Source organism: Equus asinus, chromosome 3 (assembly GCF_041296235.1).
Source record: "Equus asinus isolate D_3611 breed Donkey chromosome 3, EquAss-T2T_v2, whole genome shotgun sequence".
NCBI classification, from domain to species: Eukaryota; Metazoa; Chordata; class Mammalia; order Perissodactyla; family Equidae; genus Equus; species Equus asinus.
Window position 1 is genome coordinate 80,051,040 of NC_091792.1, and position 11,501 is coordinate 80,062,540.

General features: G+C 40.1%; 1 long non-coding RNA gene across 1 annotated transcript; it reads right to left on the minus strand.

The window, feature by feature from the left end:
• Nucleotides 1-582: 582 nt before the first annotated feature.
• LOC123283866 (uncharacterized) lies at nt 583-8,533 on the minus strand. Its single transcript, XR_006524636.2, has 3 exons — nt 8,212-8,533; nt 1,865-2,097; nt 583-817 (listed from the first exon to the last, which is right to left on the minus strand). It is a non-coding gene; the product is annotated as an uncharacterized lncRNA (long non-coding RNA).
• Between the last annotated feature and the right edge of the window lie 2,968 nt (nt 8,534-11,501).

Here is an 11,501-nt window from a genome sequence, read left to right on the forward strand (position 1 = left end):
TCCAATGTATATTATTACTCTTTTTTTCTTATCATTCTGTATTATACACCCTACATGTAAGATGAAATGAATCTCATACTGTTCTACGTATACGTTCCATACTTTCTGATATTTACATCTTTGCACATACTAATCATCCCCAACTCAATTCCCTATGTCAAATTCTAATTGTTCTTTAAGATCTCACTCAAAACTTCTCCTCCATATTTTTGTTCCTAATCCCCTATCAAGAAACATCTTTTCGTTTGATGTCTTTTCATAGCATAGTATTTCTTCTTCTTTAAATAACACATCACTCTTAACCTGGTTTAAGCTGTTCGTAACTCTTTACCTCTGTGATTAGCCCCTTTTTAGTGGTAATATCTATATCTGATTTAATTTAGCTTCCTATAAAGTATCTTAAACATAGCCAGTGATGAAAACACTTTTGTTGAGTGTTTAATTAATGAATAAACGCAGAATGATCCATTCAGAAGTCAGTCTCAGGTCCTCATTATCGTCAGCATCATTGCGGAGCTGGCATGTGTGAGACGAGCTCCGTGAGTACGATATGAAAAATATACTTTGTACATGACTATATATAGCTTTAAGGAAATTTATTGAAAGTTCCCTAGTATTAATGTATTGTCTCTCACAAAAATTTCACACATATCTTTCCTTTGAAACAGCACAACATCTTTAGATGGTCAAGAAGTTGGAAACTGTCAGAAACAGTGACATCTGGTGGTCCAGTGAAGGGCTTGTTCTATGAAGGTGGATGGAAACAGATCACAGCTAGCAGAAGCCTCTCTCATCTTGAAAATACCCTTAGCTGAAACTTAAATAAACAAGACAGTAATTAAAATAATGATAAGGTAATAATGCAATAATAGATATTTATTGACTTCACACTCTATGCCAGGCACTGTTTTAATGACTTTGCGTGTGTTAATGCTTTAATCTTCACAAAATGCTATGTTAATTACTATAGTTATTCCAATTCGCAGATGAGAAAATTGAGATTTGCTCAAAGTCCCAGCGAATAACTGGAGGAGCAGTGATTTCTGTCCAGCGGTCTACTCCCGAGTCACTGCTCTAGTCTACATTTGCTGTAACTTTCAAGTGAAGACACAAACCTTTTAATATTGGCTCAGCATTAAACTACTGATAGTGTAGAACCAGGATTGAAAAGACCGCATTGTCAGAGCCGGCCCAGTGACGCAGTGGTTAAGTTCGCATGTTCTGCTTCGGCCACCCAGGGTTTGCCGGTTTGGATCCTGGGTGTGGACCTATGCACCACTTGTCAAGTCATGCTGTGGCAGGCGTCCCACATATAAAGTAGAGGAAGACGGGCATGGATGTTAGCTCAGGACCAGTCTTCCTCAGCAAAAAAGAGGATTGGCAGCAGATGTTAGCGCCGTGCTAATCTGACCATGCTAAAAGACCACGTTGTCCTGGTTATTCTAGAAGGGTCTAGACTCCTGTCTAGAATTGATCTTTAACTCACAAGTGCTCTAGAATATCTGGAATTAGACAGTTGTCCTACATTCAGGATCTAGGAAGATAGCATTTATTGGCTCAGCCAAGAGGCAACCATCCTTCTGGATTCTTGTTTAATGGATTTATTTGATGGTAGTATTTAGAGTTTCTCATTAGAGAATCTCCAGAAAATAATAGTGTTAGAGCTGAAAACGACTTAAGGGTATGATTTTTTTTTCAGCCAGCCTCCTTATTTTATAGATCAGTCAATTGACAAACAGAGTGACTTGCCGCAATATATAACTTTAATTAGAATGTGCTCCCTTTATTAGAAAATGCATTTAAATTTCAAGTGAGTTTTTGCTGTCTGTTTTTTCCTTTTGACAAATATTTCTTAAATACTTACCATATGCTGGATGCTGCAGTGGTTTTCAGACACGTAATAATAAACGAAATGCAATCTCTGTACTACAGCATGCTTACAGGCTGGTGGGAGGACACATGAGTATCTCGGCAATCACAAGGCAGTGTGGTGAGAGCAGCAGCAGCCACTCTCGATGCAGATGGCAGGAATATCTCATTCAGAGTATGAGTGAAGCAGGGCAGGCTTTCCAGGGGAAGCAACATCTGAGCTAAAACCTGAAAGATGAGAAGGAATCAACCAAATGAAGGGTACAGGAAAGGAATCAGCTTCCCAGGCAGAAGGGAGAGAATGTGCAAAGCCCCAAGCTAAACTAAGAATGGGGCTTCTTGAGGGAGCTTAATGAAATTTATTGAGGTTGGACTGCAGTGTTCAAGCAGAAAGTGGTGGGAGCTGAATAATCTGGGGTCAAATTGTGATAAGCTCACTGTGACATACAGAATGGATCAAAAGGCTCTTTACTGGAGAGAAGAAGACCAGTTAGGAGACTATTGCAATCCTGGAATGTTGGTGACAAAGAGGTTGAAGTAAAGTAGAGAGATTCCAGAAATATTTATAAGATAGAATTGACCAGTCCAATTATTGATTGACTACATAGAAAAGGCATCGTGGATACCCAGTTTTTGGCTTGGGCACATGGCAGGTTTTGGCATTTACTAAGATGGGGAAAATAGAAGAAGCAGTGATTACACACACGGTTCTGGAGCTCAATAGAGTTATAGCCTGGAGACAAAGATTTGAGAAGAACCAACAAGTAGATATAGTTGAAATGGTGGGAGGAGAAGATATTGCTTATGGTCTATCACTCAGGAAGAGCCCCAAAGAACACTAATTTTTTCAAGGATTGGTAAAGGAAGAGATGCTGCAAGGGAGACACAGAAAGTATCCAGGAAAGAAAAATGAAAATTCCGAGAGAAGTTTATTCCAGAAACTAAGAATAAGAGCATTTCCAGAAAAAGAGAAAAGTCAACAACAACAACATAGTAGTAACAATAGCAAGTGTCAGTTGAAAACTAACTGCATGATATTTGAAGCTCACACTAAACCTATGAAGACAGTTCTATTCTTATCCCCATGATACAGATGAGGATGATGATGACACCTAAGTCAGAGAACTGTTGTGAGTTTATCTTGTAAATGCTTCCATTCCTGTAAGAATGGTCCCAGTAGAATGATTAGGGGTAGAAGCCAAGTTGCAGTGGATTGAGAAGCATAAGGGAAGCTAGCAGTCAGTTGAAGCAGGAGACGGAAGAAATATTCAGTGAAGAGCTTTAGAATGTAGGAACTCCTAAACATTGGTTTAAAAGGAAAGGGGGACTCAGGAAGGGGTAGTGGAGAGGCTAGAGAAGAGAGGGAAGGAGGCTGGGGTTAAACTAGGAAGAAGAAACTGCAGAACACAAAGGGACTGAAAGAGAGGAAGTTACAGACCAATACAGATGTCTCGAGGAAGACAGATGTGAGATACAGTGGTTTGAGGTCACAGTTATCAAAAACATTATTTCCAAGTTGGAATGAGAGTTGAGGACCACTCTGAGTCAACTGTGCTTCTGAGAGTCCCAGAACCGGTGAGTTGGTTAGCAAAGGATCAGCTCACTTCATCTCCAAGACTCCCCTCACTTATTGAAAATAGTCCATGAATGGATTCTGGTTTCTTCCCTGTATTACCAGAACAGAGGTACAGCCTTGTGATTTTAAGCATGTCCCTTAGATACTTAGGTCTCCATTTTCTTATCTTTAAAGAGAAGAGATAAGACTTGGCAACCTATAAGCAGAAAAGATTTCTACTATTATAGCTTAGATGCTTTCTTGGGGTCCCCTGGCTCCCTGGGGCCTGGTAAAACATAGTATGGGCTCTAATTGGTTGATCTTCCATCCTTGGGAAAGTCCAGAGCTTGGCCTCTGAGTTCTGTGAATTCTCAGCCACTTACTTCTGCATAGTTCTCTCTGACTCACAGTTTTTCTTGGGACATGATGCCTCGGATCAGCCATGTTAGACTAAGTGAAGCCCAGGCTCTATATCTAATATTACTCTCAAAAAATCACCTCAAGGGGCTGGCCTGGTGGTGTAGTGATTGGGTTCAGTGTGTTCCATTTCAGTGGCCCAGGATTCGCAGGTTCAGACCCCAGGCGTGGACATATACCGCTCATCAAACCATGCTGTGGCAGGTGTTCCACACACAAAAATTAAAGGAAGATGGGCACAGATGCTAGCTCAGGGCCGCTCGTCCTCAAGCAAAATGTGGAAGATTGGCAACAAGTGTTAGCGCAGGGCCAATCTTCCTCACCGCCCCCCAAAAACATCACCTCAAATATTTTGTGAATTTAGTATCTGGATTCAATAATGTGAGGGAAGGATCAAGGACATTATGTAGGGATGTACAATCTCACTAGCTCCCTTCCCACTTTTTTCAACGTTGCTTTTCTTTCTTCCGCTGTATCAACTAAGTCATTCCTCCGGGTCAAGCAAAAGAGTTCAGTCCATATGAAAGCCCTGCAGGTTCAGCTTCTACCCTGAGGTGGACTTGGCGACGCATCTTCTCAACAATGTTGTGATCTCAGCAGAACTCTCTCATACTTCCTACTGAGTAAACATCTTTCCTCTACACCTTCACAACTAGGAAGTTTAACGGTAAATGTTAAGAATGTTAAATTATCTTCAAGTATAATCCTACCTTTAGAAATGCTACGTCCCCATACATTCCCCATGAACCTTAATCATTTTTACCAATACTAGCCACATCTGCCCTCCTAAAAGACTTAACTTTCTGTACCTAGTGCTGTTCCTCCTGTTTCCCTAGCCTGAGACTGTCTTAACACCTTGACATTCAACAGACTAGTGGACTGGACCAGTTCTCAATTCCCAAATAGCAAGGTTAATCTTGGTTGGCCTAAGGAGGAAAGAAAAGATGTTTCAGTTAAAGTGCCAGAGTGAGAGGCCAGCCCAGTGGCGCAGCGGTTAAGTTTGCACGTTCCACTTCTCAGCCACCTGGCGTTCACCTGTTCTGAGGCCAGGTGCGGACATGGCACCGCCTGGCAAGCCATGCTGTGGTAGGCGTCCCACATATAAAGTAAAGGAAGATGGGCACGGATGTTAGCTCAGGGCCCATCTTCCTCAGCAATAAGAGGAGGATTGGCAGTAGTTAGCTCAGGGCTAATCTTCCTCAAAAATAAAAGTGCCAGAGGGAAAAACCCTAAGGCTCCAAAGTACACTAAAAAGCCTGGGATTCCAGGGGGACAAGCTAAAAATCTGAGTATTCTAGTGGGGAACAAGCAAAAGAGAGACAGAGATGGAAAGGGCCGGTCAGAGAATTTATCAGTCCTACGGAGCACCTGAGCTTGAATTTGTCCTCTAATAAGTACACTATTCAAGTTCTGTTAAAACCAAATAAAAATGGGAAATAGAGAAAATACAAAATGGGTAATAAATTGCTCACTGGGCTTACTTTTTCAATTCTGGTTAGAACAGCATAATAATCAAACAAAAGACTAATTAGATCTTTTTCGATTTTTATTCTATCCTAGTAACAAAGGGTAATTCTCATTTTCACAACAATCAAAACTAACATTTATGTAGTAATTTCTAAGTTATAAAGTTCTGACATTATTTTGCTTAAAATAATTGTGTGAGTTCTACATATAAGAAGAAAGAAAATGAATTTCAGAGAGGGCTAAAACAAACATCTTCTGACTCCTAACTTCTTTTCCACTTGCTATTAAATGAAAAGAGACACTGATTAAAATGAGGTGTCCTTTCTCAGAGAGCACACGCCTTTCACTGTCAGATGTATGTGCCAATCAGGATCAGGTTCAAAGACATATAAGGTTGAAAGCGGTCCAGAAGTATAGACTTTGTCTTTGAATATTTGGCCTTGAAAGCCATGTAAAAGAAACCTAGAAAACAGTGGGAAAAAGTAGGAAGATAAAAAATAATATCCAAAGTAGCAGAACCTTATTCCAGGGAAACTGAGACTGACTGAGTCTGTTTATAACATGAGCCTCTTATTTGTGAGCCTTAAGAGCTTCATAATCACAACATGAAAGTCTGGAAACTTATTTCAAAGTGAATTTATTATAAAAATCTTTGGCAAAAATGAGTGCCCATATTGGTAAATTACATGGGTGAATTAATCAATGGAGAGGCTCAGAGACCTGGACACTGGCCATGAAGTGCTTCTGCCTGGAAGTGACACACATCACTCCAGCTCACATTTCACTGGCCACAGCAAGTCATTCTGCCTTGTGAAAATTTAAGAGAGTAAGGAAGTGATAGCCAGGAAATAGAAGAGAAATCAGCATTGGTGAATGCCTACCACACCATCAAACACTGAGGAGTCAATCTAATGGAATTCTAAAGAATTGTGCAAAATGTGGATTTTTAAAATGGGATGTCACTAAACTTACCTTCACTGAAAAGAGTTTCTTTAAAAAATTTCCTTGATAATTGTTGATCATATATGTTAAGGAACTTTTAATGAATTTTAAGGAGGAGAGAGTTTCTGCTGGTTCACAATGATATTTCCATGAAAATTGTACTGGTTGCTTCTACATTAATCAGGGTCGACTCATCCTTCTCTCTCTTAAATGCTGCTATCTTGTGTTGCTGCTTCTGTGCCAAGTATCCACAGAGCTCGTCCCTCACACCTCAAATTCTATGAACACCAAACTAATAAAGACCAAAACAAATAGACAAAATACTACATACCTCTATTTTAAGCTATCTACTTAATGTACTTAAATTGTTGGAGGCATAGAAGTACTCCAAATCCATTGTTTTTACTGTGTTCAATGCACTAAATATTTTCAGTTCAACATGTTTTAGTGAGTACTTAGTACACAGTGTTTTTCAGTAAGTACCTAATTTGGGAGCAGAGGTCACAGGGGATGAGAGCTGCACCACTGCAATATAGATGCAGGTCAAAAGCAGACTCTAGGCAGTTCCAATAGTAGCAGTACCTTAACTCAAAGAGGAAACCAAATAAACAGGCGTGTGTGTGTCTTGCAGGAAAGAAGCAATCACTTAAATACATGGGGAGTTAATGAAAACCTAGTGAAAAATTACCCCAAAACTATTGGTACGAAGGGACTGACTTAGTTTAAATACCTCTTTTACAGAATGATTCATTTTTTAATGTGAAAAAAAGAAAGAAATACACAATATTAAAATTAAATTGTCAATGAGCTTTCAAGTTAAATATGTAGCTATGTATCTGAAAAACAGCTCATTATCATATATCTAAAATTGGTGCACAAAATATTTTTAGTCCATATCTGAACTATATGTCTGAAAGAAAATGATGAAAATTCCTTCTCAAAGGCCAAAAATGAAGCAGCCCTATGAATCTAGAGAGGAGCTCAAAGAGACCCTACAGCTGGCAGCTCCCATGGGGCGTCTACAAATCTTCAGCGATGTGGAGTTGTAATTTCAAAAACCACATGGGACATAAAGACAGGGCATTTGGATAATTGTTGTACTGGAGACACACCCAAAAACCTAAGAGCCTGAATGTGCTACATCCTCCATGAAATGACAAACTAGAAATAAACTGCTTCACAAGAGAGTTCAGCAAGGAAACTTGTCCAGAGTAATCTTGCCTCTGGGTATGTGAGGTGGGGAGAGGAGGTTGGAATGATTGAAATAGTTCCTGAAAATTTCTCGGTAGAAGTCAGTCATTATGTAGCAATTGCAGGTCTGAAATTATAGTAACTGCATGATGCAAGAAAAGAAATTGAGGTGGCCCAATTATAGAAGAGATTCCATGTGGCTGACAGAAATGAGAGCAAATCATCTCTGCTGGAATAGACCCTCAACCCCAGCCTCACAGCTCCTCACAAAGTTTCCACAAACATAGGCTTGCAATGAGAATTTTTTTAAAAAGCCACATGATGACAAGAATACATGAGCAAGGATAAGGAGAATAAATAAATAGAATTAGATACAAAAACATTTCAGATTTTCAGAATGATTAAATATAGAAAAAATAAATATGCTCATAATGTCTAACAAAATGACAAAAGCAATAAAAAATATAATATTCATTGAACACAAAAACTTGGAAAAGGACCAAATAGAAATTCTAGAAATAAAAAAATACATGAAAATACATGAATACTGTAAAATTCACTCCATGGGGAGAGCTTCAGGCTTCTGGTTTTTGACCCAGCATCTGAGAAGCTTGGAAGTCATCACTCTATCTTAATAACAAGTGAAAAGCTGAACATATTGAAAAATAAATAATTCTTCTTGGATCCCTCAGAGACGTGATGTCACAGGGCAGATTCCTGCACCCAAGATTGGAAAAACTGATAAGCAAATGCAAAGAAACACAACTTACCGGAGCAGAAAACCCCAGGCAGAAGCTCTTCCAGGAACCAGGGCCAGGGAAACCTGAACTGTAATTGATGAATTCTTGGAGGCTAAGTGTAGAAAAGTCTGATAGAGAAAAACTTCAGGGGACCCAGACACTTTTGTGAGTTTTACCTCCAGGATCTCAGCCAGATTCTCCTAGTTGTCAGAGAAAAATCCGTTCACGATTCTGGCAGATGGAGGGAAAAAGGAGCCATTTTGAAATATTCCATTCTCTTTTTCTAAATAAGAACTACCCTCAAGAGAAGCAATTTTACCAGAGCCTATACTGTTAAGATTTTATGAAGACCTAGCTAACCTAGGGAAATGGAAATACCCAACTCCAGCCCATTCTGGCCTTCCTGCCCCACCCATGGGGGAGAGGAAGAACTGAGACACACTTGAGGAGTTCATGGTTGAGAGGCACAGACTCACTGAAGGACTGAGACCTAATCTGAGGACCATAGAATGTCTCCCTCCCTCTCACACCTCTCCAGCACACTGCTAAAGGTATATTTACAGCAGTTCCTTTTACCCATTACATCATATCCAGCTATCAGGAAAAAAAGTAGAAGGTATATTCAAAGGCAAAAATCATAGTTTGAAAAGACAAAGCAAGCATCAGAATCAGACTTAGATATGGTAAGGATGTTGGAATTATCAGACAAGAAATTTTTTTAAAAATGATGATTAATATACTAAGTGTTCTAGTAGATGAAGTAGACAGCATGCAAGAACAGATGGGTGATGTAAGCAGAGAGATGAAAATTCTAAGAAAGAACCAAAAAGAAAAGCTAAAAATAAAAAACACTGTGCAGAAATGAAGAAAGTGTTTCATGAGCTCATTAGTAGACTGGACAAGGATATAGACAAAATCTCTGAGCTTGATGATATATCAATAGAAACTCCCAAAACTCTGAAGACAGAAGGAAAAAAGGGGGGGGAAGGCAAGGTAAAAAAGAACAGAATATCCCAGGATTGTGGGACAACTACAAAAGGTCTAATATACATGTAAAGGCATTACCAAAAGAAGGTGAAAGAGAGACAGAAATGGGAGAAATATTTGAAACAATAATGACTGAGAATTTCCCAAAGCTAATGTCAGACATCAAACCAAATATCCAAGAAGCTGAGAGAACCAAGCAGGATAAATTCCAAAAAAGAAAAAAACTCCACACATCTAGACATATCATATTCAAACTGCAGAAAATCAAAGATAAAAAAATAATGAAAGAAGCCACAGGAAAAATATATCGTACCTATAGAAGAGCAAAGTTAAGAATTACATCTAATTTCTCCTCGGAAACCATGCAAGCAAGAAGAGAGAGGAGTGAAATACTTAAAATGTAAGAAAAAGAAATCACCAACCCAGAATTCTCTACCCTATAGATTATCTTTCAAAAGGGAAGGAGAAATAAAGACTTTCTCAGACAAACTGGAATAAAAATTAGGATAATTTGTTATCAATAGACTTGTCTTGAAAGAAATGTTAAAAAATTCTTTAGAAAGAAGGGAAATAATGTATGTCAGAATCTTGGATCTATATAAAGAAGAGAAAAGCATCAGAGAAGGAATAAGTGAAGATAAAATATAAACTTTCATTTTTCTTAATTGATATGATGCAAAATAGTTTGTTCAAAATAATAGCAACAATATATTTGATTATGTATACTTATGTATATATACCTTATATATGCTTATATATAAGTGAAAGGAATGATAGTAATGATGCAATAGATGAGAGGGAGCAATTAGAATTATTTTATTATAAGGTAGTCAATTAGAACATGGACTTCTATTAGCTATAAATGTAGATTGCAAATTCCAGGGAAACCACTATAAAAAGTAAAGAAGAAGTATAAATGATATTCTAAGAAATGGAGAGAAATGGAAATAGACAAAATGTTCAATTAAAACCACAAATAGCAGAGGTTGCTGGGAAGCTGGCAGTGTAGGAGGACTCTGAACTCACCTCCTCCCACGGACACAGCAAATCTACAGAAAATTGTGGGAAAATTACCTCTGAGAGAGAACTGGAAACTGGATAAAGAGAACCCTCACATCAAGGGACAACACTGACTGAGGTGGAAGAGGCAGAAATACACCTTTGATGAAGAAAAAAACACATTCTAGCTGCAGCACTCCACGGTCAGGAGCCATCTTAAGGTATGAAGCTTTTCCTGGAGGATTGGGGGATCTGAGTGGGAGAGCTATGCCACAATAAGCAGCCTTTGAATTCAGCACAGCCGAGACAAAGGTCACAATATCTGGCTTTACTGGCTATTAAATACAAGGAGGATACCCCCAGAAAAGATAATGAAGATAAGAGAAAGAAAGCCCTGCTCTTAAATGGCCCATGCAGAGATTCACCTATTCCAGAAACCAATGGAAAATCACCAGAAAGAAAGGTACACAGTCCTTTGGTGAAAGAGTCCTTTGATAGGCCCTGGGTGCATCTCAGAGAAGTAGGAGGTGTCTGGGCACCATGCCAGGGACTGAGACATTGGCAGGAGCCATTATTGTGATCTAGTACAGGTGTGCTGACACAAATGCTGGCAGACACCATTGGAGTTCTTCCCCTTCCTGTTAGCACAGGGATCTATCCCACACACTAGAGCACTGATTTAATCTAGCTTAGCCTGGGCAGGCAGCCCACCCTAGGGACTGGCCCCACACAACTGGAAGCCCTCAGGCAACTTGTGGGCCCACATAAGTGGGGTATGTGGGGCCTCTGCAAGAGGGAGAGTGGGCCTGCCTCAGTGGGGCAGGGTATGCATAAAGGGGTGGGCCTGTGTTGCAGAGTGCATGGAACCTCTGCAGTAGGATAAGTGGGTCCTCCTTGGCAGGGTGGGATGTGTGCATGGGGCTGGACTGCATTGACGAGATGTGTGGGCCCATGGGCAGCAGGGCTTGTCAGCTGCACCTGACTTGTGCCACTGGCTTCCTCAAACAGCCACACAGGGGATCTGCCTCACCTTCCAAAGCCTGAAAATATTGTGTACTGCCACATCTGGGGCCAGCCCTACCCATCTGCACCCCTGAGAGAGCTGGCAAGGGCCCTGCAGGCCAGAGGCCTACAGCAATTGTGAGTCCTTGAGCGTAGCAACCAGCCACACTGCGGTCTCCTCACTTCACAGCAAAACAGCAGGAGGTATGTGCTACTAGACCTGGCAGACAACTGTGGAGTGGCTCACCCAGCACAATAAAGTGACTGTAGCATCTGTACTCAGCTGAGCCTTACAACAAGGTGGCCTTGGGGCCAGTCTAGCCTACCTGTGA